The sequence below is a fragment of the Ochotona curzoniae genome, unplaced genomic scaffold (assembly GCF_017591425.1).
Source record: "Ochotona curzoniae isolate NIBS_2020 unplaced genomic scaffold, NIBS_Ocur_1.0 contig_2723, whole genome shotgun sequence".
Classification (NCBI taxonomy): Eukaryota; Metazoa; Chordata; class Mammalia; order Lagomorpha; family Ochotonidae; genus Ochotona; species Ochotona curzoniae.
Window position 1 is genome coordinate 6,539,772 of NW_024465573.1, and position 27,774 is coordinate 6,567,545.

The following is a 27,774-nucleotide window of genomic DNA, read 5'->3' on the forward strand; positions in this document are numbered from 1 at the left end:
ACATTCACAGGAAATCTTATTTTAGACTGTGCGCAACTACAGCTCACCCAAATGCTGTTTTACATATTGTCCCTTGCTACTTTCCGAATTTGAGACATCACTGTTAATTTGAATACTCAATTAGCTAAAGCCCTCTAATGACTCTTCTTCTACTGAGAGCAATCTAAGCGTGGTGTAGTGCCGGTTAGCAGTGTCACCTAAGAGTCACAAGCTTATAAATCAGTGATTTATAAACATCATGTTAATATCTCTGTCTTTGGGTGAAGACCTGAGGAGACTTGAGATTTTCAGGACTTTCTTTAGAGAAGGTTTCCGGCTTGGACTTTAGGGTTTTGCCCCTCAAGTTGCTACCCAATGGATAGAATTAGAAGACCACAGGACCCATAATGCTACAATAGCCTTTTATATTGGCTATTCTTTCCTCTTACTGAAAAAGGTTTGAGCTTAAAGTAAAATCTCTCATTCTAGAACACCACTCTGAGCCAAGTGTTTTGGAATGAGAAGCCACTTTCTAGCTGAATCACTGTCTGTATTATTTATTCTCCTCGTGGGGTTCCTTACGAGGAAGCAGTATTGGAGATCTCAACCCTCAGATCACTGATCACTATAGTGAGTTGTGTCAAGGATGAGCCTCAGTTATGTGCTAAAATGGTTAATGTTATGAGGCAAACTTGGCTAGAGAACAGTGCCCAGATATCGGGTCAAACATCAGTCTACATGTTTTTGCTGAGGTATTTCTAAATGAGGAACTTAAGTTACCATTTAGGCAGTAGATTTTGAATAAGGCATATTGCCCTCTACAATGTGGGCAGACCCTCAATGCAATTAGATTCAGGTTTATGAATAAAAATTTAACGGTCCCCTGAGGGACAGGGAATCCTGTCTTCAGACTCAAACTGCAATCTGACCTGAGACATATTGGTTTGCCCTACAGATTATAGATTTCTAAGCCTTCACCATGACATGAGTCAAACTTTAGGAAACTGATTAGAAAAGTTTTTCATGAAAACTCTTCCTAGCATGCCAACTGATGTGTTTAAATCTACAGGGAGGAGACTCTCCTTCCCCTAGTGCTGCTACAACTTGATCACTAAGTGCTAGTTATATAATCTGCCTGAGCAACAGCCTCTCGTGAAAATGAGGATAAAACAGCTATTCTATCATTTTAGGAGACTGAGACAAGGAAAATGAAAATATAAATTGAGAACATATTATATAAATAGTATGATTAATCTATGACAATAAAGTAAGTACTTGTTATAACTTGTTTAGGTATATAATTAGGAAATGCTCCACCCAATTGTTTCTTAGACTGAATTAAATAATACTGATTTCTGACCAGAGAAAATGTTGCTCCAGCTAACTGATCCATGTAGAGGCTCTTGCAGTGTGCATGGAGGGAGAGAACAGAAAACACCACAATGACTTTTTAAATAATAAAATGAAATCAGTTCTCATTATCAAAATAAGGTTTGTAAACACTGTAAACTAATGTTTGTTCCTTTCATTTACACTCTTTGAATAACAAATTATACAAAATACCCCAAAGGCCTAGTTGAAAATTACATGGGCAGATAATTAAGAAGAAAGTAGAAAAAATGAAAAATGAAAAAAGGTAAAAGAAAGAAAAGAAGGGGAGCAGGAATAATTTGAAAAATGATGCATGCAAGATCTAATGAAAAGACAAAAAAAGCAGTTTCTATGGTTAAATAATAACTAATGCTAACTAAGTTTCACTTGTATAGGATTTCTTAGAAATTTTAAGATGTTAACATGCAAGATGAAGTAAAACATTTTGGATTCTCTCAGGTTTTCTTACTTTCTTTTCCCATTTTTTCAAAATTCTTTGCCAATGGAATTTCTCTCCAGTCCACCATCAACTCTTAAGGTACACAACACAGCTAGTCAAAAGTTGGCGTGCTCAAAAAGTCCTACAGTTAATGGCAGAAATCCTATGCTCTGTTCCCCACAGTATTGCTTGAAGCATCTTTATCTTCAAACACCAATGTATAAATAATGCGACTGCCTGATCTAACATCATAAGACTTCCTTCCAGCTCAAACACTTCCCAACTAAAATATGCCACAATCTATACAAGAAAATGAACAAAAAATGTAATATTTTCTGAGAAGTTAACAAAGAACATTCTGATGATGATCTTGGTGGAGTCCTGCACAGTGTTTGAAAGAATGTCTTCACATTTTTAGTCTATTCACTAAAGTGCGAATTTCATGTCCTTTTAAAATACTTTAACCGACATTCTTGAGTCAGATATTTATCCTGTCAAAGTGATATCTCTAAAACTAAAATCATCCAATGTGTATTTCTTATTTACAGCCTTACGGTGGAAAAAAAAAATGAAAGGCCAACAAAATATACTAAAAAGAAGAAATATACATTACCAACAAATGCTTAATATCACCAGCCATCAGGGAAATGTAAACCAAATTCACAATGAGATATAACCTCACCTTAATTATCATAACTATCATAAAAAATAGAAAGTAGCAATTGCTGACGAGGATTTAGAGAAAGGAAAACTCTTACACACTGTTAGTGGAAAGTTAAATTAATACACAGCCATTATAAAGCACAGTGTAAAGATTCCTTTATAAACTGGAAATAGAACTGTAATATGAGCCAGCAATTCTACTATTGAGTATATGTTCAAAATAAATACACACATCAAAGACTTCCTTACAATGTGCCTTGCAGCACTATGAACAGTATCCAAGATTTGCAATCAAAAGAAAGTGTCCATCAGGAAATGAATGGATAAAGAAAATCTGTTATATATGGTATATGTGTGTGTATATATACAAAATAAAATATTATCTGATCATATAAAAAATTAAACTTGTCATTAGCAGAAAAACAAATAAAATTGTGGAACATGTGTTAAGGCAAATAAATCACAGAAAGGCAAACATCATGTGTCTCCCTCATATATAGAAGCCTTAAAAAGTGGACCTGAACAATGACTAGTGATTAATAGAGACTGAGAGAGTAGAGGAAGAAAGGGGGGGCTAGTTAGATGAAGGTTGTATTAACAGGTGCTAAATGAGAGTTATACAGAAGGAATAAATTCCTAGTTTTACACAGCACAGTGGGAAGACTGTAACTCACAATAAATTTTATATATTTTCTGAGCAATAAGAAGAGAGGAACCAAAAGCCTGCAAACATATACTAATGACAAAGAGAGGGAAATACTAATTACCAATATTTGATCAGCACACATTGGAAACATGTATTGAAATGCTGTATTGTATCCCATATCTATGTGCAATTACTGTACATCTAAAATTTTTAAAGCATAAATGAAAAAAATCTAAATAAGTTGACTTGATCTTTGCACACATAAGTGCTGAATTATCACATTGTACCCCATATATGTACAATTAATATAACACTAAAAATTAGTTCAGAAAGGAGAAAATGAACAATTTATTTTCTTGTCATTGTGTGGAGCAAAGGTCCAAAATGAGTCTAATGCCTGAGAAATAAAGTGCTGGCAAGACTGAGCTCCTTCTGAAGGATCTAGAAGAGAATTCACTTCCTTACCTTCCCTAGATGCCAGACATTGTACACATTCTCTGGCCTCTTTGCCACCTTGCTCGGGCCACTGCTTCCACGGTCACAACTCACCTCTGACATTCTCCTGCCTCCCTCATTTCCCTTATAAAGATCCTTGTGAATATAATGCACCCACACAGATGATCCAGGATGAAGTTCCCAATCCTAGATCCTAATACCATCCCAACTGCAAAGTTTCTTTTGCTATGAAAGCTGTTCCATTCACAGATGGGCAGCATTAGACCATATTTTTAGGGGGATGTAAATCTTTTTAGTATATCCCTCAAGACAGGATGACGTTTCAGATGTCCTTCTATATTGAAAGTCCAGAATTAACAAATGCTCAATGAATATCCATCTCTTTTCTGTCCTATACACTTCTACAGTAAATTCTGCATTCAGTTTGTACATTGACCTCTTCGAGGAGAAAATATTGTGACTTGTGTTCTTAGTCCTAGGCTGTTCCATTTTTCAATTAGGGAAAGTGAGGCTCATGCAGTTAAATTACCATCATTTCCAAGTGATCAATCAAGAATTTGAAACCTACTCTCTTTCCATTTTCATTCATTTCCAAATTTCCAAAATTCATCCAGACACTCTAGTTTGAAGGCACATCAGGATTCGAATCAGCCTCTTACATCAGGTAAGGCTGTGGGATGGAATGCATATTTGTAGTAGTCTTAGATTCTCCAGAGATGATGTATTCGTATTTGCTCAATGAAAAACCCTATTCTTTGTTCTCACTGAGTAATTTTCCTTTCAACTCATTTGATTCCCAACTGTTTACTTCCTAAGGAAAGAATAATCCATGAACTTTTAGACTTCACAATGCCAAACATAGGCCACACTTCCCTGTATTGTACCTGTTTGTGTAATTTTTTATATTGGCACAAATCCCAGTCCAGATGAGGTTGTTTTGTGTCCGCCCTGGAAATTTCCTTGGGTGCTCAAGTTGCCTGGGATTGGCTTTGTGAGATCACAGACAGCAGTCTGACTGAGGTCACCCCTGCACTTTTCAGCTCTTAAAGCTTTGAAGGACTATCTTCCTTGATCAAACCCAAGCCCTGTTCCTTCTGTCTCTCCCTTCTACTAACTGAACATTTGCTTTGAAGATTGAGTCTTCCAGGAAATCCACCCAATGCCATGCTAAGCCAATAAATACAAAAGTAGTTCAAAAGGCTTGTGGGAAATGGAATTAAAAGATAAAGATATTTTTCCATGAACTTTTTAAAGGTTCATCATAGATGAAATTTCTATCAGGTACTTAAGATAATATGTTTTTCTAACAATGCAAATTACTCTGCCCAAGTCCCTTTTTCTTTTTCCACATAACTTCTACCATCCCCTGAAACAATATGGTGTTTTTGGGAAACTGTCAATTACAGTATCTCCTACACACACACACACACACACTCACACAATCCACTTGCTAAGGTCTGGGAAAATGACATTCAGCATCAGGCAGGGTATAGCCTCAAAAAGGCAATGTGACAGGCTTAGTTGAACTAATCCGAATCTTTCACTGTACTTTACTTTCATTGAAGCAGGGGGAGAAAAGTATATGAAATCACTGATGGTCCCTGAGTAATTTTCATTAAGCCAAAGGTCGGGAAGAATGAATAAATAATATGAAGTACTTAACCATGTTACATGCAGAAACCATACTATGCTACAGTAGAGATGAGCACCATCAGGCAAAAGGAAACAGAGTAAGCAGAAATGCAGAGAGAATCTTGGTTTCCAGATAACCCCAGGGCCAATCCCACCATAGTTCTCTAGTTACGTTAAACAATGAATTCCATTTCCCTAAGTCAATTTTAGTTGGATTATTTTATGCTTATAATCAAAGAATCTCCAACTAAAGCTATCTTCCCCCCCCCCAGTTCTTCTTGTTTCCTCCCATAACATCTAGTTTTATACAAAGCTTTTTCCTTTTTAGCTAATTTTAAGCCTAAAATGACTTTTAATCAACTTGGGATTCCTCCAAATTTATAATGGATAGAACAGAGATGTATCTTCCTGGAGTACTGGCAACTCAAAGCCATATTTGTTCCAAGGGTTTAGCTGGATCTTCTTGGAAGAAGACAACCTCTAATTCAATTCTGGAATCCTGTTATGCAGCATATGTTAAATACTAAGCACCATCATAATAACTGATATATAGAAACTTCTGGGTATCCAAAATGGAGCCCTCTTGAGAAATTAGACATTTGGAATATCTACAGTGAAAAATCAAAGTTAAGAAGAAATCTGAATATAACAAATTAGAGACCTCTCAGTATCAAAGAAGCAATTTGTGAGAAAACATAACATCAAACACAGAGCTCCAAATGCTGAAATTCTAAATTATTCAATGGGTGGTAGAATGAATGACAGGATTTTATTGGATGGACAATACCTATTTGACCATTAATGGAAGACAAGGTATAAATACATGATGAAATGCTACGCAGGCATTAAAAAAAATAAAGTTCTATGTTTTGCAATTAAATTAATGCAACTGGAAACCTTTATAGTTAATGGAATAAATCAGTCCAAAATAAACAAATGCATGTTTCCCCTGATTGTGGGACATAAGACACACAATACAAAGGATATAATCTATATGAACAAGATAGACATTTTGAGATTTGACTATTGTTTATAGTATTTGTCTAAACTCCTGCAAAACAGTGTTTTCTCTTTTTTATTTTGTCTTTCTACTTACTCTTTGTTGAATTTTTTACCTAACAGAATATTAGGTAAATACTGGAATTGCCATTGTAAAAATAAAAACAAAAGACATGAAGGAGAATGCTAGATGGGGAATGCAAGCAGGAGGGAGTGTAAGGTGGTATAAATTATTGTGTTCCTAAACATGGAACTGGTTCTCCCTTTACAAGTTTAAAATACAAAGAAAAAACTTAGTGAAATTACAGGAAGTATAAGAAGTTAGGAAAGTGAGAAGTAGGAGGAAAAGGGAGAGAAGTAAAGAAAAATGAAGCAGGAAGTTTTTCTTATCCCACTGATTCCAGCATGATTGTGTGCTTCTGGAAAAAAATTTCCTAGTCATCTTTGTAGTTAGCTGCAACCTGACAGTCAAGTGCTGGTCAATGGCATGTAAATGGAAGTATATGCACCACTTTAGGAAGTGTCCCTAAAGGCAAAAGGCAGTTTTTGCCTTTCTTAGTTTTTTCTTTTAGCCGACATGGACAATACATGGAACTTCATCAAAAATCCTGGAACACACACAAGATCTCTGGTAGATTAAAAAAAAAATCTGCAGGTGGCCTGTGTTCCTGACTAATACATAACACCAAAACATAGAGTTCCACTTTGTAACATTTATTGAGGAAATGTTATACACTAAACTACCACATTTGAGTTTTCTTCCATAAGACACTAAAGTCAGCTCTAAAGAAAAACCTGTCTCTTTCTGGTCTTGGCTTGGGAGAATATAGACTTCTGTGAAAGTGATGTTTAGGTAACACATTTAAGAATTGATCATCAACTCATGGACATTAGCCAAGCACTTGATAATTTAAAGATTCAAGCAAATAATTTCTTCATCACAATGTCACATTGGGATGATACATATTCTGTAATACTGGGCAGCATATTATGACCAGACTATTGAAATACTGTACCTTTTAAAAATCTTTGTATTGTATTTTAGATCAGCAGTTAGCAAAATTTTGTTTTGTTTGGTTTCTCTTGGGACAAAACTGAAAGAGGAGCAAGCACTTCCTGACACTGGCACATCTATGTGAAATCAACAATAGAGGGTCATGCAAAATAGCCCAGTGGCTAAAATTCACCTTACATCCACCAGGATCCCATATGCGCGCCAGTTCACATCTTGGTTGCTTCATTTCCCATCCAACTCCCTTCTTGTAGTCCGGGAAGGAGGTAGAGGATGGCCCAAAGCCTTGGAATCCTGCATCCACATGGGAGACCCAGAAGAAGCTCCTGCCTTTGGATGGGCTCAGCTCTGGCTGTTGAGGTCATTGAAGTCACTTAGAGAGTGAACCAGCAGAAGGAAGATCTTTCTCTCTCCTTCTTTCTTTAAATGCACCTTTCCAGTAGAAAGAAACAAATCTTTAAAAAAAAAAAAGTGACAGTAGAAATAAAGAAGAAACCACTACATGAGTAATTCCCAAACCTGTTGAAGCAATAACACTTTTTTAGAACAAAGCCTGTTTAATCCTCACTTTGCTATAGCAAATCAAAATGCTGAGGTAACAATCTATCTGCACTAGTTAAATAAGAAATCTCAAAACTGGAAAAGATAAAACAGAAGGAAAATACCTAATAATAACCAAGGTGCTCCCTCTGTAAATACTCACATAGGATCATACCAATATACAAGAATGCCCCCACACCTGCAAACCATCTCCCAGAGAATTGCCACCTTGGAAGGGAATGAAATTAAGGGTCCTGTAGTGATTAATCCCCTGTTTGGATAACTCTGTCCCATATTGGAATACCTGGATTTTAGTCCAGGCTTTATTCCCAACTTGAGCTTCCTGCTAATGCACCCTGGGAGGCAGTGTTCAAGTGCCTGGGCCCTAGCCATCCATGTATTCTGCTCTTTATCCCGGCTGTTGTGGACAGTGGGGACAGAAAACAATGTATGAAAGTTCTCTATGTATCTATTATGCTTTCTTTCAAATAAAAATAAATTTGTTAAAACATAAAACTGCAGGTTCAGAATGAAATTTCTTCCCTATAACAGCTTCTTTTATGAAGTAAAATCTGAACATCTTAGTTTCATTTTCTCAAGAAATGCATATTTTCTTACCACTATGTTATTTCAAATGTATTCCATTCTAAGTTTTCTGTTAAAAAAAAACTGAAGGCATATCAAAGAACAATGATGATCTAATTATTTAAGAAACATTAACTTAAAAATCTGAATTTTTTTTCCCTTACTGCAGGATGTAACAGGCTGAAAGATATCACTGTGCACAGTGAATCTAATTCCCACAGAATCCTCTCCCACTGGAACATCTCTTGGGTCAACTTTGTTCTTAAAGAAACTTTGAAACATTGCCAGAAACCTTCCAGAAAGCATACTGACACAGGGAAGAAGGAATCAGGAATCCACTATGGCAAAAGAATAAAAATAAGCTACCATCAAAATTCAGATCAGCACAACTGTAATGTGGCTGGCTGCAGTGATGCACATTTGAGCTCATATTTCATACCAGGTACATCTATAGCTAGTTTAATAAGACAGCACATAAATTATGTATTCATAATGTTGACAAAGAAGCATCAGAAAAGAATGCACGCTGTTCCATGTCTTTAATGAATATGCTTTTATGAACAGTATTCATAATATTTGTCATTTCTGAAATTCCTATTTTGTGTAATGACAATTTACAATCACTGTTTCATTTCATACATGCAACACATCTTTGAGTTATCATTGGTCCCATCCTATAGATAAAGAATTTGCAGCTCAGTATGGTTAAGTGCCAGCGTCACACAATTTTGTAGCTGCAGAACTTGGATATAGCCCAAATCTATCCTGCTCTAAAGCCCACATTTTCTTTTTTTCACTGCCTCCCATAATTGAGGGGAAAAATTTTAGAACATTTCCCATTTAAAATGATCGGTTATAGTAATTTCAAGTTAACCATCAGCTGTCAGTAAAACAGCTATCCGACAAGACTGAGATTTGCTCATTTGTTAAGGGTGCCAAAGTTCACAGCTCACTGCACATGTTTTAACTAGAAAACTGACTCTTACCTACTGAAAACTTTATCAAATCTAAAATGTCATTTTTATTTCCTTTCCTCTCTGTCACCTGCTTTAAACTTCAAGGTATATCCTTTGAAATCCACTTGTTTCCAGTGACTCATTTTGAAATCACTGATTTCATCTTCCTGGTTTTTTGCAAAGCCAGGAAAAGAGATCAACACCACATTGTTTTCACCTTCAAACGCACTTGCGCAGTAACCGGAAGACACCAGAATTGTTATTGTCAATTCATTGAATAACGCGTTCTTACTTCATCTTCTCACATTCTGAGAACAGTGTTGTCTATTTACCATCTACTCATCCAATAGTGATTTTCTACCAACATTTTCAGACAGGATCCACTTACTGTCTCAACATATAATAGTTGAGCATCCACCTTTAATGAGCCATTTTTCTACATCCTGGGGATTCAGCAGTGAGACAAATGAGATCTCTCTTTGGAATTTGTACTGTAATGAGAGTAGTAAGGTGATGACCACATACATAAAGATTATTTCACGTAGTGAAGTTTACCCACAAAGAATGAATGATGATGACATAACTCAGATTTACTGTAGCAAAAAGTTCTTCAGGATCACGAACATCAGAATGACAATATGGAGATAAAAATCACATAATATAAGGAAAGGAGACCTAAGATGAGGACAAAAAGAGAGGGGTAAAGAAGTATAAAGGAGGTAGATACAAATGAAAAGTGCTAACCGAAGAAAAGATTATAGATGGAGTCAGAGAAGTTCTCAGAAATCAGAGCCTGTGGGAGAGAATTTGGATATTATCGTAAGTGCGTGAACAGACCTTGAATGACTCTGAGAGTGCTGTTTGGAGAGCTGCCAATAGACTGGCAAAAATGGATCCAAAAAGCCAGGTAGGAACAATTGCAGTAGTTGAGGTGAGACGTAATAGTGCTCAGACTGGGTAGGCCAGTGAAGGTGGGAGGCAGTAACTGTCTTTCAGAATATATCTGAGAGGGCTTATTGACAGGTTGCATAATAAAAACAGAAATGACTTCTAAATTCAAGTAGGGAAGATTGGAAGAGCCAAATATTTGAGCAAGGAATAGGAAATTGAGCAAAGCATTAGACAATTTTTTTGAGATTTCTTTAAGTCATCCATATTGATGTCAAGTACACAGCTGAGTCTGTAAATGGTGAAATAAGAGTGTCTTGAGTAGAGATATACAGAGTATCCCATTAATATCCTAAGGGCTATGTGCCTTGTATAGTGCTACACCAACTTAAATTTGCCCTTACGTTTAATTCTCCGTTTCTGTTTGGTTTTTTTTCCTCCACATGGTCTATCTTCCTTTGTAATACAGTTACTATCCATTTAAACTAAATTAACTGAAATTGCAATTGTTCATTAAGTTCATAAGCTTCATTCTAAGATGACTTCCGTGGGATTTTTTAAAAACTATTTGCTTCTTTTGAAAGTCAGAGTGTGGGTGTGGGGGGAGGAATGAAGAAAGAGAGAAACTCTTTCACCTGTTGATTCACCTCCCAGATGGGGGCCAGCACTGGGCAAGATTAAGTCAGGGACCAAGAGCTTTTTTCGGTCTCCCAAGTGAGTGACAGGGGGCCATTTTTGCTGCCTTTCACAGGCCACTAGCAGGAAATTGAGTAGCTAGAACATAAACTAGCACCCATATGGGATGTTAGCAGCTCAGGAGGTAGCTTTGCTATGCCATCACCATTGGATTCCTGAGAAGGTTGGCTTCTAGTGTACCCTTGGACCCTGTAACCAAATTTTATCTCCCTTTGAATTTCTCCCTTAGTACTTTTTTATTTTTAATTTCATTTTGTGACACAGTTTCATAGGCTCTGGGATTGCCCCAACCTCTCCCCATGCCGTCCCTCCATGTTGGATTTCTACACATTGTTGCAGTAGTACAGTTCATATCCAGTCACAATTCCCTCATTGCAAGCATGTACCATTCATAGAGTCCAGCATCTTATTGTCCAGATAAATTCAACAGTTTCCTGGGGAGACCATCCTTGGTCTAAAAGTAGAGCTGGCAGAATATCATCCCCTCCAATGAAAAGCCACTACACAACTTCAACAACAATTTCCAACATTATGGAGTTAATTGGCATGGTATTCAGTGACCAATATGTTAGAAAGTGCAAGTTCTTAACCACATCCTGTGACTATTTCATTGACATTTAAATTTTAGTTTATACACAATCGGCTGCTATACACCTTAAATGGTTATGGGATACTATTCAGCTGTCTTTTGTCTATTTAGCAGCTTATAGTATTGAAGCATGATTTTTACTGAACTTTACAAATTTTAGGATAATCCAAACAGGCTTATAGCTGTAACAAGGCATATGTCAACAAATGAGGCACAGGACAGTTTAGGAGGGGTGTGCAGAGAAATCTTCAACACCTTAATGAGGAGTAACTGATCTTTGTGTCTTAGCTAGTAAGGTATATGTGAGTCCAAGCTGGCTTTTTCCTGTCTTTTCTAAGCTTTCATTATTGGTCTCTGTCTAGCTGATCTAATTTGGGGGGTGGGGGGCCTCTGGAGCGACTCTGATGATCATTGCAAGAGAAGGTGGGGAGCCAAAGTTGAAACTAAATAAGGACCAGAGAAAGCTCCTCTCCCGAGTTCCGAAGGAATTTTACTGCTCTTTGGTTTCTAAGGGCTGCTCAGGGCTCTCGCCTATTGTTTGGATTACATTAGACCCTGTGAGGAGGGTTCTGGGCTTCTTGCATCCCGTGTGGGAGATCCGATAGGGAATGGTTGACCTCAGAGTTCTTGGCCTACGAGGGCCTACAATTCCCTGTAATCTGCTTGACAGTGGAGATATAGCCCTTTGTACCCCTGCTGATATACCTAGGTGAGGATCCAGGAGTCTCCAGGGTTGGGATGTATGCCTCCTCCTGTCCTCCTACTCCATTCTTGGGTCCCCTCCTGCTCTGTGCATATGACCTCCTGTTAAGAGGTTGTCAGGATCACTCCTGATTCCCACTGTATGTCTTTACAGTTTTGCTAATGTCTAATGCTGATTCAAGTCTGTTGTCTATATGGTACCCGTTATATTCTTGCTAAGTCATACTTAACATCTTCCTCACACATGCTAAGAAGGTGGAAGATTTCTCTGCTTTCCTGACCCATTATGGAATAACATAGGGCATTAAAAGCAAATTAGGGGCCTGGTGCAATAGCGCAGTGATTTAAGTCCTAGCCTTGCACGTGCTGGGATCCCATATGGTCACGGGTTCTAATCCCAGCAGCCCTGCTTCCCATCCAGCTTCTTGCTTGTGGCCTGGGAAAGTAGTTGAAAACGGCCCAAAATCTTGGTACCCTGCACCCACGTGGGCGACCAGGAAGAGCTCCTGGCTCCTGGCTTCGAATTGGCTCAGCTCCAGCCGTTGTGGTCACTTGGGGAGTGAACCATCGGACGGAAGATCTTCCTCTTTCTCTTCTCCTCTCTGTATATCCGTCTTTCAATAAAAATAAAAATAAATCTTTAAAAAAAAAGCAAATTGGGTTTTTCAGTTCTTTGATATAGATCATAAGCAGTCTGTTTCACATTGATTGTTGGTTCATTGGTTACATCACAATATCTATTGCATGTGGTACAGGCTGTTTGAGGTTGACATAATATTACAATTTACAGGTACTATTTTTTGGATTGACATCATTTCATCTTAAATTAAGGCAAACATGTGGTATCTAACCTTTTGGGATTGTCCCATCAACAGAAGACTGGATAAGAAAGCAATGGTTCATCTACTCCATGGAATACTGTTCAGCTATTTAAAAAAACAAAATGCATTTTTTTTTTGTGGCCAAATGGACCCCACTGGAAATCATTATGCTAAGGAAAATGAGCCAATTCCTTAGTCTTTTCTTCTCCTTTTCTTGGCACCTGTTTGCCCATTCCCTGCAGGACCCTGTTTTCATTCAGTAGTCGATGAATCAACCCTCTGATGATGAACATTTATCTATTCCAAGTTTGATTTTTACTTACAAGATTGAAAGAACAAAAGATTTGAAGAGCTAAAGAAATGTTTCTCAAGTGAAAACATGTGAGTAAAAGTAGAACTTATTCAATATCAACATATAGACTTGTTTCTTTCTTGTAGAAGGCTTTATCAATTTTCTTAAAATCTTTTTTAAATTAAAATTTTCCTTTTCAAGAATCCCTGACACATGTTTCAGCCAAGATGAACCTGGAGAATATTACGCTAAGTAAAAATAATTCCTGCTTCAAAGAAGTTTAAATACTGTATGGTTATATTTACATGAGATAAGTAAAATCGTCAAACTCCTAGAAACAGAAAGTAGAATAGTGGTTTCCAAGGAGTAGGAGGAAAGAGAAATGAGAAATTGTTTAATGAGTGCAGACCTTCAGTTTTGTAAGATAAAAAAACTCTGGAGATTAGTTGTACGACAATGTGAATATACTTAGTACTACTGAGTTGTACATTTAAAATTGGCCAAGAGAAAAACTTATATTATTTTAAACTACAATTAAAACTTTAAAAAATTTCGAAATCTTAAAGAGTAAGTGAATGGGATTTGAAGCACAAAAAAATTCAGTGCTTTGTACTTCTGAAAATGGAAAAGGCCACATAACAGAGTCAGGTAGCCTTAGCCAGGAATCCAGGACCTACACGCTATGCACACAAAGAATGTGAGGAACTACATTCTGCCAATAACCTGAATGAACTTGGAAATACAATCTTCCCTAGATCCTCTATACAAAAACAAAAGCATGTTCTATGATTCTGTGTATTAATGGACTTTCCCTAAAAATCTTCCTTTTGGGGAATTTTCTTTTGGATTCTCCTTGCACATCTATAACTTGAAACAAGTTTTTCTTCTTTGGTCAACATATTCTCCCCGGTGTTTGTTGAAGACTATACACCTCAAATATAAAACAGGTACTAGCTAGTTTGACTATGCAATAATTTGAAATTAGGCACAAGTATTAGATTTGAATTATCTGAATAGGATTCTGATAGATTAAGTAACAGAATTCTGACTCTTGAGATGATACTTGTTGTATTTAATACTCTGCTAGCTTCTAGCTGTGTAGCCTTGGATGTTTCACTTAATTCCTTTTTACCTCCATTTCCTTATTTGTAGAATGAAACTATTTGATAATGCTGTGGTAGATATGAGTTTATGTAAAAACTCTTTGAAGAGTACCTGACACATAGTTCGAGCCCAATCATTGACAGCCCACTATTATTATTATTCCTTGTACACAGGGATCCGTATCTGCCTGTGCATCCACAGAACCAGCACTCTCCCTAGCCTGGGGCATAGAAATAAAATTTCTAGTTTTCTGTTCCAAACAGTCTAAAGCAAGAGAGCATATATACCTTGTTCTTGCCTCCCTGGAGATTCACTGGCAGGACTGAAAATTCCTGCCTGGCTAAACACTGTAGGACAGTTATGTAAGAACACAAGAACTTCCAGCACAATATACATCCATCCTCTCTACCTATTCCCTGCTTAGAGATAACAAGTTGTGCCATTATGTTTTCCTTTGGGATCTTCTCTACTAGATTAGGGGAGAATGGGAGGTATTTAAAAACCTTACCTTTGCTTTATACACATATTAGGACAAAAGTTGAGTAATGGTCCTCATGTAAGAATTTCAATTTTTCAGAAAACACAGCCCAGTGAATCTTTGATTACAATAAGTGTTGGTGTAGCAATGAGCAATATTTTTGTAATATATTAATCAGCTTCTTTATCATTCTTCTTTGTGTGATACTGTCATCTACAGAAGCAGATGCACTGTCATCATTAGGAAGATTTTAATACAACTATAAGGAGAAGAAAGAGTATCGGTTAACTTCTGGTGTGTAGGACTAGATCTTGGAAAGCAATGACAAAATGATAGTCATGAAATCCTGGGTTTGCTAGAGATAAAAGTGTTTCTAAAACCTAATTAACTTCCCTGTTCATATTTGGAGATAACATAGGATTCTAAAAATAAATCTTTATAATTTATTTTTATACTATTATAAGCGGTAGATAAAAGTCTAGTTAGCAAAACTAATAGAAAATGCCATCCACCTAAGGATTGACAAAAAGGGGACAGAACTTCTGACTTAAGAGACCAGTCAGACAAGGAAATTTCAAAGAGACCAGATAAAGGAGAAGATGATACTGATGATACACCCGGCACAGAGATCAGGTAGGTGTGAAGACAGGAGGATTTTTGAAAAATAGTTTGCCACCAAAACCCCACACACATAGAGGCAGAACCCGCCAGCATTTTGTTTCCTCAGGTTATGCAGCTGGCCTTGATGCAGTACAGCAACAATGGCAGAGAAATATCAGCATAGGCAGGCCTGAGATGGAACACCTGACTCTTCCTTGGGGAAGGAATGAAAAAGATCAAGGATACCTCATAAAATGTGGACCACACTGTCTGCTGATGAGCTTAGCAGGGCAAAGACAGGCCAAGCAAAGATGTACTGCAGTCATAGCGAATCTGAAAGATCACCAAGACCCATTGTAGGACCTAGTCAACATGGGTCAATGGCTAAGCTCTTTAGAAGACAACATTATGCATCACCACTCCTGAAAGAGATGAACCTAGTTCCATCAGTCAGATGCTCCTTGCCAGCTTCAGTGCGAAAAGTTTGATGCCCAGAGGCCAAGTGAAAATAACTTAAGCAGAGAACTTTCAGCAAGCAGAGAACTACATGGAAATCACTCACCTCCTCACCCAGGCTCACCAAACCTCCTGCTCTCAGACTCCGTCAACTCAATGGACAGGGAGATAGAGCATGTTAAATATCTGATTATTTTAGCAAAAAGACGAAGTTAGTACCTTGAATCAGAAATTTTATCTTTTTCCAACATTACCAGAAATTCCAGGGCAAGATAAAAACAACCGTCAAAAAAATTACAGAACGTATACTTCAGCTTATCTGAATTCTGCATTAACAAATCTGTCCTGTCTGTACTGTAACTGGATATGCATAGGAACAATGAAGGTCAGCATTTTTAGATTCTGGGTTTAGAAAAAGCTCTGCAGAAAAGAAATACCTGAGATGAATTTTGGAGGGCAAGCAGGATTTACCCAGTTATGAACATGAATTAAAGCATGCTGATAAAATTAGGCATTTCATGTTCAGAGAAAACAAAGTTGTCTGAGAAAAGGACCAATTGGAGTGCAGACAGAAGTCAGGTAGAAGAGACAGACTGCAATGCACCAGCAGTGGCTATTAAGATGAGTCCTGAATGGGCCTCTGAATGGTAACACTAAAAAACAACCAGTCCTCTGCACTCCAAGGGCCTCATGCACCTTTCAGTGGAGAGAGTACCCTGAGTATACAACCAGCCCTTACAGTTCACACAGAAGCTTGGTTAGCTCACTAAGCCTGAAGTCAACAAGATTTCCTATGCCCACAGGGCTACATCTGCACAAAAGTTACATACAAATTAGCCGGGACTCTAAATATGGCCAGCTTATGGAAGACCATGCAAATTAAAGAACTGGATTTTAAATAAGAACAGTGAGGAGTCACTAAAGGCTTTTGGGCGGGGGTACGATATGACAAAAGAAATTATTCCAACCAGCAGTTGGATGCAGAGGAGATTTGAGCCAAGAGACTTAGCAAGTTACAGCAGTTGTCCAGGCATGAAGCGAAAGGCAACATTTGATGGTATCCATGGTAACTGAGAACGAAACACGAAAATTACTTTGAAGGCAGAAACAACAGGACTTGATTACTGATTGGATATGAGTGTACGGAAGAGGCAGCAGTAAGATATGACTCAGGGGTTTTGAGTTTAGGAAGTTATAAGAATAAATCTAAAATAGGAACTCTAATCAGAAAGGCTGTTTCAATACGGAAATAGAGTTTGCTTTAAGGCATGTTAAATTTCACATTAAGATGTAATACATAAATGGGAACGCTTTCTACATATTTGAAAGGGGCAGTCTTCCTTTATTTTTTTTCCTCTTTATGTATTTGAAAACATTGAAGGCACTTTACTTAGATATTTTAGGAAATAAATGTATCACTCCCCTTACTTTTTATTAATTAGAAAAAGGTAAGCATTGTCATCATTGTCAGCCTTGTCTTTAACACAAAGTACTATTCAACATCTCTTTGTATCTGTCACTTTTGTAGACACAGTTCACAGCAACAGAGTCCATGTGCATGAGAGGTTTCCACTCTGATGCCACCAATATTTATGAAAACAATATGCTGAAAATTCAAAGGTAAAATAATAGTCGTTGAACAATGTCTGCAGATCAAAATTAACAGTCCTTTGAAGAACAGGAAGGGCAGTGCTAGGTAAAACTAGTTATGAAATACTAGTGGCAGCGTTAAAGAAGATTAGCTAGAATTTCTTTTTTATTTTTTGGAAGGGGTTAATTTATTACTTTCTTATGCACAGAAAATGGATTTGACTTGGGCTGCCATTTATACACTCATTATTAATTCAGTGAGGACTTCACACTTTATATCCACTATCCATCTTGCCCACGGATTCCATGACTTGTACAAGATCTGCTGTGCAGGAAAGCTGGGCTTCAAAGTAACATTTCCAATATGACAGGTTCAATCACTTGAATGAAGATGAGAAAGACTACAGTGTTTTATGTGGAAATTCAGCTCCTTTTCAAAGAGATCCAAGAGTAAGACCCAAAACTTTGTTGTTGAAGGCAACTTCTTCAGCAATGTATCCTTCTTTCCTTTTTCACACAGAAGTCCTAAATAAAAGATCCCAGGGATGGCTGCTCATCTCTGCATTTCACGAGTATATCTTTTCACTGATATATTTCTGTTGGCCTCAGTGTGCACGGTCCTGGATCCCACAAGCAGGAAGCTGTTCTTGCCTGGAGCATTTTGTGAGTCAGTGTGAAAACAGCTGTCTACCATATTGTCTCTCAGCACATTAGCAGGAGGGTTAACTCTGAGAAGAGAAAGAAATGACATGCTTTCTCCCTTGCATTCTACATTATTAGTTTCATAGAGTTTTAACTTAGAGGCAGGTGGTCTGGTTCCCGTTTTTCACCGTTAATGGGCAAGCTGTTTCACTTCTATGTATCAGTGTTTGCTGGTCAACTGAAATGATTAAGGCGCTCCATTGAGGTGATGCCTTATGGACCTAACTAAGCATCACTACAAATTCTGGTGGTAGTGATGAGACCCAATTCACACCTGTAGAAAAGTTTGCAGTAAGTTTTTCTGGAAATTGCAGATATCAAGCAGTCACTTTTCACTTACATAACATGTTTTCTTCAAATTCCCTTTAAATTGTTCACTATACTAAGTAGACTTTAAAAACAGAATCTTTCTCTTTCGCAGCTAGCTTAATGTATGAAAGCTTAATTTCTCTGCTACCCACACAGTTTCCTTTGGGCCTTAGCTTTACCAGCATTCTATGACTCACTGCCTTACTTTTCATAAATAGATGCTAAATACTGTCCTTGATCCTGCTGGAAATGGCAGATAAAAATATCCAAGGGAAATTTTAATGCAGTTAAGATTGAACTGTGCAAGTAGTTTTCCCATTTCTTTTTTCCTCTCCTTTCGTTTTTTTCCTTCTGCTCACCAGTCTGCTTATCAAAAACATTAGCTGTCAACTTTTGTCAGAGAAGAAATAGCTCTATTCTCTTTATTTCTCATTGCCACAGTACAAAGCCTTCATTTAGGAGAAGGAAAGAGATTGTTGGTTCTCTCCTTTTCTTCTTGAGTTTTCATTTGCCCATTCTCTCTCTATCTCATCCCACTACATTTTTTCCCTTGCTATCTATTCTGTCCTCCCCCTGCTAAGATCAATCAGGCATCACTAGAAGCCCCAGAAGAAGTCATTTTCTTTTGCAAGATAGCTAGTTGAATTGCCATCTTTCTTGATTTCAAAGAGCCCTAGGAATTCTCAGGGGATGCACTCAAGAGAAATAAAGACGTCCAGAGTAATTTCAAGCCAGGCTTAAAGGCAGAAACTGGAGGCGGTGAGAATCACTACATTTCAGTTAACATGGTGACCTGAAGGAAGTAAGGAAATGAGTCCATTTAGTAGACAAAGACATCGTCTACTTTCAAAGATCTCTTTGGAAGATGGGTTCTCCATGGGATTCTCATTTTCTGTCCATCTTGCAATTAGAGGACTGGCAGCCTTTGTCCTAGACTATCTTTTCAAGGATCTTTGTATAGAAACAACCTTGGAGGATATGGTATGTATCAGGCATGTTTCTGCCAATAGTAATGGATTTGGATACCCTAATTTCAGAATTCTCTCTGTCATACAACCTATTCTAATTGTAAATATCACCTGGCCTCCTTCATGTTACCTGGTGAAAATTGGGGCTCAGAGAACTAGCAAAAATAATTCTGATACTTGTGTATCTTAGTAAAGTCCTTGTTTATGTCCCAGGAGGTTTTTTTGCTCATTTTTTTTTTTTTAACCAGCTGCTGTGATGTTGTTATAGTCTAACCTTTAGCTTATTGGCAGATTAAAATCTCTGCTCTTCAGAGTTCTTAACAATTTCCAGATATTATGACTTTGTAGGCTGTCAGCAGGAATACTAGGCAGATGAAAATTTAGGGGCTAAATTCTTTTCTCCAGAAACATTTTGAAACAGTTAACTACCCCTCCCTCCCTTCCTGAGCTCCCACCTCCAACCAGTCTAATGTACCTTTCAACCTTGTTAATAATGGGCTCTAATGGCCCATTTATTTAGTAAAATAGATTTCTAAAACCCATTTCCAGATTACACATTTGTGTGCCAGGATTACATTTGTTTTTATTAATATAGAAAGGAGTTGAGTAGCACATTAGAGGTGACTTTTCAGTCCCTAATCAACAAATGCATCCCGAGTACCTTCTTAGGACCATGTTAAGTGCTGTATAAAGCAGTACAGTTCTTGAAGCCTTTTAACTTGCCTCACTTCAATAAAAAGAAACTTCCCTGCAAAAAAACCCTAGATGTTCAAGTCATTCATTTAAGCAGTAATCAGGAGAAACACTTTGATAAGAAGTCTTTCAAAGTATTCTCTGAAGTCTATCCTTTACTCAAACAGAAAAGCAACCTCAGGACCCAGGTTCAATACCCTTTTGATATTTAAAAATCTCTGACTTTCAGGAAACTCAAAAACTAATTAACCCAACACACCAAGCCCACATCCTCTTGATACTACTGATTTACAGTAACAAGAAAGTAAAACATTGCTATCTGTTATTTCCAGTAATTTCAACACAAAATGATTATGGGGGGTAGGGAGAAAGAAATTAATCATGGCGGAGCTGTAAGAGCTGGGAAAAGAATGAATACACACACGTACATGCACACATACACTTTCAGGGCAACCTGCATCATAGCATTTTCTAAACAATGATTCTTATGTCAACAAAAATTTAAAGTCTATTACCTGTCTTTAATCATTCTCAGTCTCTGTAGCTTCTGTTCAGTCCAGAATCTCTTCTCTGCACTAACACAGTACTGATCACTCCAATATCAAATACAACCTTATGATAGTTGAAAAGCTGGTAGAAAATGAGGTTACACCATAACCTCATTATGGGTAGAGAACAGAAGGTGTGAAAACTTATTGGATCCTATTAACAGAGTACCCAATGGCCAGATGATTAGATGCAAAGGGTTTGATAGGGAAGGATAGCCCCCAAAGTGATTATTCTTCCTATACCCTATCCCATCACTCCTTATGTTTAGAAAAACTACTGTGTTCTTGGAATTGATTTTCCTGTGAAAGAAGGACCCAAGCATTATTCATATAAAACATGCTACAGGCTGCATACTGGTTTAATCTCATTTCCATCCTAGAATGACAAATGGCCCTTTCAAGAGTTTTTTGTTTTGTTTTGTTTGTGTGTTTGTTTGTTTTGGTCTGGATGGCCAAAAATTGCCCAGACATTCATGAACATTAAAAAGTTGGAGGAAGAAGACTAAAGTTAATGACATTTTCACAATGGGAAAACAATCATGTAAATCATTGACTTAGGTGTTATACTCTTCTCAAGTAAAAGCTAGAGTTGCTTATGTAACAACTATACCCGCACTGAAAAACCAGACCTGAAAACTATGAAGTGGGATACAGGAGGAAGTATGTAATTTCCAGATGACCAGTGCTGTGTGCTCACAGGAAGGAAAGAAGGAAGGAAGGAAGGAAAGAAGGAAAGAAAGAAATCTCTAAGTGCCAACCTTATAAGGAACCAGGCATTAAAGAAGAGTAATTAAAGCCAACAAAACACAGAGATACAAAATCATCTTGAAACATGAACTCTATGCAATTGCAGAGCATGAAAGTCTTAAGGAGCTTAAGAGCTCTGCTTTAAGAGGTGCTTTTCCCAGCACAAACCTAAAGGGGACAAACGAAAAAGAAGATAAACAAAACCAAATCCTAGAATTAGATGAAAAGGGGAAAGGAAAAGTAAAGAGCTATATGGACCAAGCAGAGACCTCCCACCAACACTCTTGGCTAAATTTTCTACCAGCTCTCTAATATTTTCTAAGTTAAAATAAAGTAATTCCTTTATTATGTGTTAGTTGTTTGCAACTGTGTGTGTGTGTGTGTGTGTGTGTGTGTGTGTGTGTGTGTGTGTTACTTGTTAAGTATTTGGTAATTTGATTTAGTATATCCTTTGGTTTAGCTTAATTATTTTCATTTGTGTTTCTGATAATAACCAGTATGGAATCCCCCAGCAAATATAATTATCTATGATTATGTAGACTGTATCTTATCAATAGGTGACCACAGGCTGTAATGATCAGAATAACAAACCTTAGCAACAGCCATTCCAGAAGCATTATCCCTATCTAGATATGCCACACTATACACTGGCAAGTACAAGGCTGAGGATGAAGGATCTCAAGACATTTTTTTGAGAAAAACAACTCTCCAGATACCTGCTCACCTCAAAATCACCATGTCATCAACCTGCCATGTGATGCAAATTCTTCACTCCCTTTGTTCAAACTTGCACTGTGTTAAAATGTAATTAGAGAAAAGGGAGTAATTAACACTCAACCTTAGTTTCCATTTAAACAAGGATGAAGCCTCTCTCTTTTCAGATTAGCTAGCAATGCTGAATACACTCATCAGAGTTATGAACTCAAATTGGGTCAAGTGATTCAACAACTAAAAATGTAATGGATTTTTTTGAATTTAAACCACAATCATACAAGAAGAACTGATGTATTAAGTTCCTACCTGAAACAGGTACATTTTAATGGAAGACAGGAAAGCAGGGCAAGAAAATCAAATGGAATGGAAAAAATGTGTGGCCTTCTTTGCCAGTGTTACAAAATTCACAAGATAGAAAGATAAGAAGTTCAGCTAGTTCTGGCAAGCATGATGACAAAGCACTGCTCTACACGACCCTCCCATTTCCACTTAGCTCTCACAACGTTTACAACAGTTATTTTAGAAGGAGGTCATGGGAAGGGAAACTGGACAAAGGCGAAATATCCAGCATTCTTGAGTATGCAGAGTGTGGGTGTTCCAAACACCTTCCTAACCTGCCAAGCACAGAGAGTACTTTCTCCAATAGGCCAAGGACTAGGCTACAGAGCTGAAATTACCATGGTGACATTCCAGCAAAACACCGCATGCCCCACTTGCACCAAGCCTTCTAAACATAACCAAACTTTGACCCAAACAGAAATAGACTTCTCTTTACACTTCTGAATAAGGGCTGTAGTTATTGATCCTTTATTAATTGCCATAAAATTTGGCAATATCATGCAAAAAATTGAGCTTTTGTCTGAAATATTACCTTTCACTTGTCATTTGGGCAGAATATCAACAGCTATTAAATCCAATTCTTAATTCCAACTGCCCAAATGAACTTTAATGTCTCTAGAAAATAAGCCCTTAAAGGATGCTTCAACAAATCATGAAATAACTAAATCTTAAAATTAAAATTGCAAGCAATACACTAACCAAGGTATGGCAATTTGCTAAATGGGTTCAGAAGCCCCTCTCATATCATTTAAGGATGGAAACAGTCTAACCTTGCCTGCTGTGCTTTGCTGCTCTTGCCCTGGTTGAAGAGTGCCACCTACTGTATCCTCCCTGCACTCCTCACTGACAATCCCTTCCCTGTGACAGCTCCAGCCAACCCACTTTTCCAGAGTCAACTTCATTATTTATTAGCACCAATTGAACAAGGATGGCACGCACTGTGGGAAAAATGGAAAGGAAGATAGTTTTGGAGCCGGGAAAATGGGAATAAGCTAGATATTAATAAGGAGGATACTGGGTTTCCTCCTCAATAAAAAAAAAAAAAAGTACAGATATTCTTAAAGATGCCTTAGCAGAAGATAAGAAATGGCTTGGAATAAGGGCAGAAAGTTGGTGGCACTAGAATTTCTTTACCCATTAACATACATATTTGAACAAGAGACAATTGGAAAGAAGGAAAAATAAGAGCAAAGGAGATATCAAGTAAAAGAGCAAAAGGAAGAAAAGAAGCAGAAGAGAACAGAGGAGTCAAACAGAAAAATAGTCTTCATTTCCTTTTCATTTTTTCCTTAACTTGTAAATCAATAACTCAATCTGGAATGATCTCACCTCACCCACATATCCCTATTATAATGTTCAGTTTAGTATTTCTGTGCACTAGGTGTCCTGCTAGTGATTTCACACTGCAATGTGTATGTGATCAACACTTAGTCATTTCTGTTGTTTGCACCATCATCTAGCTTCCTGCTACAAGCCAGCTCTTCTGTGTGTCAGTGCAGTGCTTCACTGCTCACTCTGTCTCACTGCTGTCTTTCTAATTCTGCACATCATCACCCAGACTGAATACTTTCCTTTTCCCCTTTGAGAAGTGCCATGTATATCGGCGTCCTCTCCCTCCAAGTGATTCATGCAAGGACAGGTAACCAAAATAAAAGTAACTAAAATCTACTGAGGGTGTTAGAAACAGAAACACACTTGGTTGTCTTGTCCAATATTGCTAACAAAATAGGGAATTAAGAAAAGTTAATGAAATACCCAAATCAAACAGCAAGTAGTAGGATCTGTACCCATGGTTCCCAAAGTCCATTCTTTTTCCCTGTCATTACTGTGCAGCAGGGTTGCCAACCTAGGATCACACCAGGAGTTCTGTCAGAAGTACACACAACTGCCCATACCGCTTAAATATTTACATATCTAGATATTCTCTTTTAATAGGCATCTAAGCTGAATTTGCCAAGATAAATGTAGGCATGGTAAACACTAAGCAAGTACTTTGAGAGACCCTTCAGAGACCACCCAACCAAAATCCTGAGACCATCTGAAAAGACACTTTTTCCTCTTGTAGAAGTAGAGACAAACATTTTCCTCTTACGCAAAACACAAAGCAGTAGAGTGCTGGTGAATATTCAACAGCCAGCTCTCGAGTGGGGTAGGAAACCCTGATTTACAGTGTTTGCTCATTTCTGTGTTGTAAACATTCCTATTACATGGACAGGCATTTGTCCTAGAGAAACCCTCTCACAATAATTTTGGCTGAGACCTCAACCTGGCCTGTTTACTGGTCATACAGGTGAGAACAATGGGCTGTACTCCAATCTCCCTTCTCTATCCTTAGACAAACTGTGCTGGGACTTCCTTGATAAGCAAATCTGAGCAATGAGGTGCAATCCACAACTAACTGCTAGCCTACATGGTATACATGACTCATAGTCTGCCTGCGAGCTGTGAGTGTTGTATGTAATCTAAGACATGACTGGAGGGACTAGAGAGAGACTGACTTACCTTCTGGCCAGTTATAGTGCTGCTGTTGGGGCCCGGTGCGGTGGCACAGTGGTTAAGGTCCTCGCCTTGCACGCCCGGGGTCCCATAAGGGTGCCGGTTCTAATCCCGGAGGCCCCGCTTCCCATCCAGCTCCCTGCTTGTGGCCTGGGAAGGCAGTCGAGGACGGCCCAAAGCTTTGGGATCCTGCACCCGCATGGGAGACCCGGAAGAGGCTCCTGGCTTCGGACTGGCATAGCATTGGCCGTTGCGCTCACTTGGGGAGTGAATCATCGGGCGGAGGATCTTCCTCTCTGTCTCTCCTCTCTGTATATCCACCTTTCCAATAAAAATAAAATAAATCTTTAATAATAATAAAAAATAGTGCTGCTGTTGGGGGGGAGGACTGTCAGGCAATGTACCCCCCGCCTTCCTCTTAGTCCATATAGGTTTGTGCTTACATTACAATAACTGGACATGCTTGATCATACTGACTCCAGTGGTGGTTTGTGTTGAGGAACACAGCCACTATCGCCTCATCCCCTCAACCATTGCAGGGGCCCACTGGTCAGGAAACCCTCAAGAATCAGGGCTGTAGTATACCTAGTTGGACAGGTGGTGCCATCTGCCAGCATTAAGTGTGGACTGGATAGTGGGACTGGTTGGGCCAAGCTAGCCTGCAGCACCCATTGGTGTGTGTAGCAAAATGGGATGCAGGACAGACCAGAACAATCTACTGCACACACTATCATGTGCAGAAACTACAGGTGGGGATGGGCCTGGTGAGGGTTATTGGAGGTTGCTCCAACTGGGTTGCAGTTTCTGCTGGTGTACATGAGGGCTGAGTGTGTGGTGGCAGGGTTGGGCTGGGCCAAAGCATCCATTGGTTTGTATAAGAGATGGGGCTGGAGACAGAACTGACCCAGCAATTGTAACCACCAGTGTGTGTGTAGGCTGATGTGAGTGATGTACTGAGCCAGACCCTGTACTGTCTAGTAAACATTAGAGTTAGGTCTGGGGTCACCTCTGGTGAGGTCTCTTTGAGGACCTCAATTGAATCTCTGGACTCAGAACTCCGGCCATGGGAAAATTGCAGGATCTGTGGTCTGACTATGGAGTGCATGTGTCAGAACTGGCCTCCTCAGTTGCTGAAGATGGTGTAGTGGATGGCATGGCCAATTGCACACAGGGGATACGGCACTCCATTGGGGCCTGCAGAAGACCTCGAGTACAATAACAGAGAATGGAGGGCAGAACAAATTGGACAACTCTCCCAGCCAAGTGTTGACAGCAAATATCTGAGTTTATAAAGACTCTAAGGTGGACTATGTCAGTCAGTGGACCTTGGAAAGATTTCCTCATTCTTGGAACAATGAAATCAACAGCATTTCAGAACTATAGAAACCAGAACCCTTGCAGCATGCTCTACATTGGGGACCCTGTGATGACAGTAGGTGGCTGTTCCCTATCCCTGGGTGCTGATGTGGTTAGGATGCTAGGGGTGGCTTCTTCCCTTCTATCCTCCCTTCCAGATACAGGAAGAAGAAAAAGAAAATTGGAAACAATTGTCTCATCCACATTCTCCTGATGCTGAAACCTTTACACCCTAATCAGTGGTCCAAATGGGCATTTGTCCTTTTTAACTATGTAAACATTATGAAAAATAAAATTAAAAAAACACATAATTTTAAAAGCCCAGATTTACCAAGAATATGTTTATACACATTTAAATATTCTGTGTCTTGATACATCATCTATAAAATGGGAATAGTATTAGCTCTCACCTCAAAAAGTTGTTGAAAAAATTAATTGAACTAAGATATGAACACTACAAGCAAACTATGCCTGGTATAGAATATATAAGATTGATTTATCTGAAAAGCAATGTTGCAGAAAACAAAGAGACAGAGAGGTTTTTCATTCATTGATTCACCCCCAAAAAAGGCTGTAATGGCCAGGGATAGGCCCGGCTGAGGCCAGAACCTTTTCTTAAGCCTCTACCTGAGTACGGTGTCTCAAGCACTTGGGCCATCCTCTACTGCTTCTCTAGACACACTAGCAGGGAACTAGATTGGAACTAGAGCAGCCAGGATCAAAATGACACCTAGATGGGATACCAGCCATCACAGATGGTCTCTTCATTGGCTATGCCACAATGACAGCCCTGAATACTTGATGAACATCATCTACTATTACGCATTGTGTGTTTAGTAGTTCTTGTAGTTTAAGAACACTACTGAAGCCTATCTTCGCAATCTCTCCTAGTTCCAAAAGAGTATAAAATACTATCTCTACAAGTTCACAGTATGGGTGCTAGACTGGTAATGAGACAGAGTCACGGACAATGAAGAAATACTGGCACAGTGTTTCTGTTCAGATAATTATGAATGTTTTTCTCTATTCATGCTTTCTTTTCAGTCTTTACAATTCTCTATAAATAATACCAATTACTTATCAGTTATATTATTCAGTGACCTCTTTTATAAATACTAATTTGTGCCTGGTTCACTTCAGATTCATGTGATTTGGAATAAAATTTTCAGCATGCATGTAAGCTCCTAGAAGGCATCAGCTGATATTAATTCTTAGCAGATAACACCAAGTCAAATGTTTGGGACCTAACATGAATTTCTTTTATTTTGATAGTTTCTTCTCTAAGACTTCTTTCACTGAATTTTAAAAATTAATTTGTTCACTGTATTTTATGATACAGTTCTGTAGGCTCTGGGATTCCCCACTCTCCTCCCCAAGATCCCTCATCCCACAATTTCCCCTATATTAT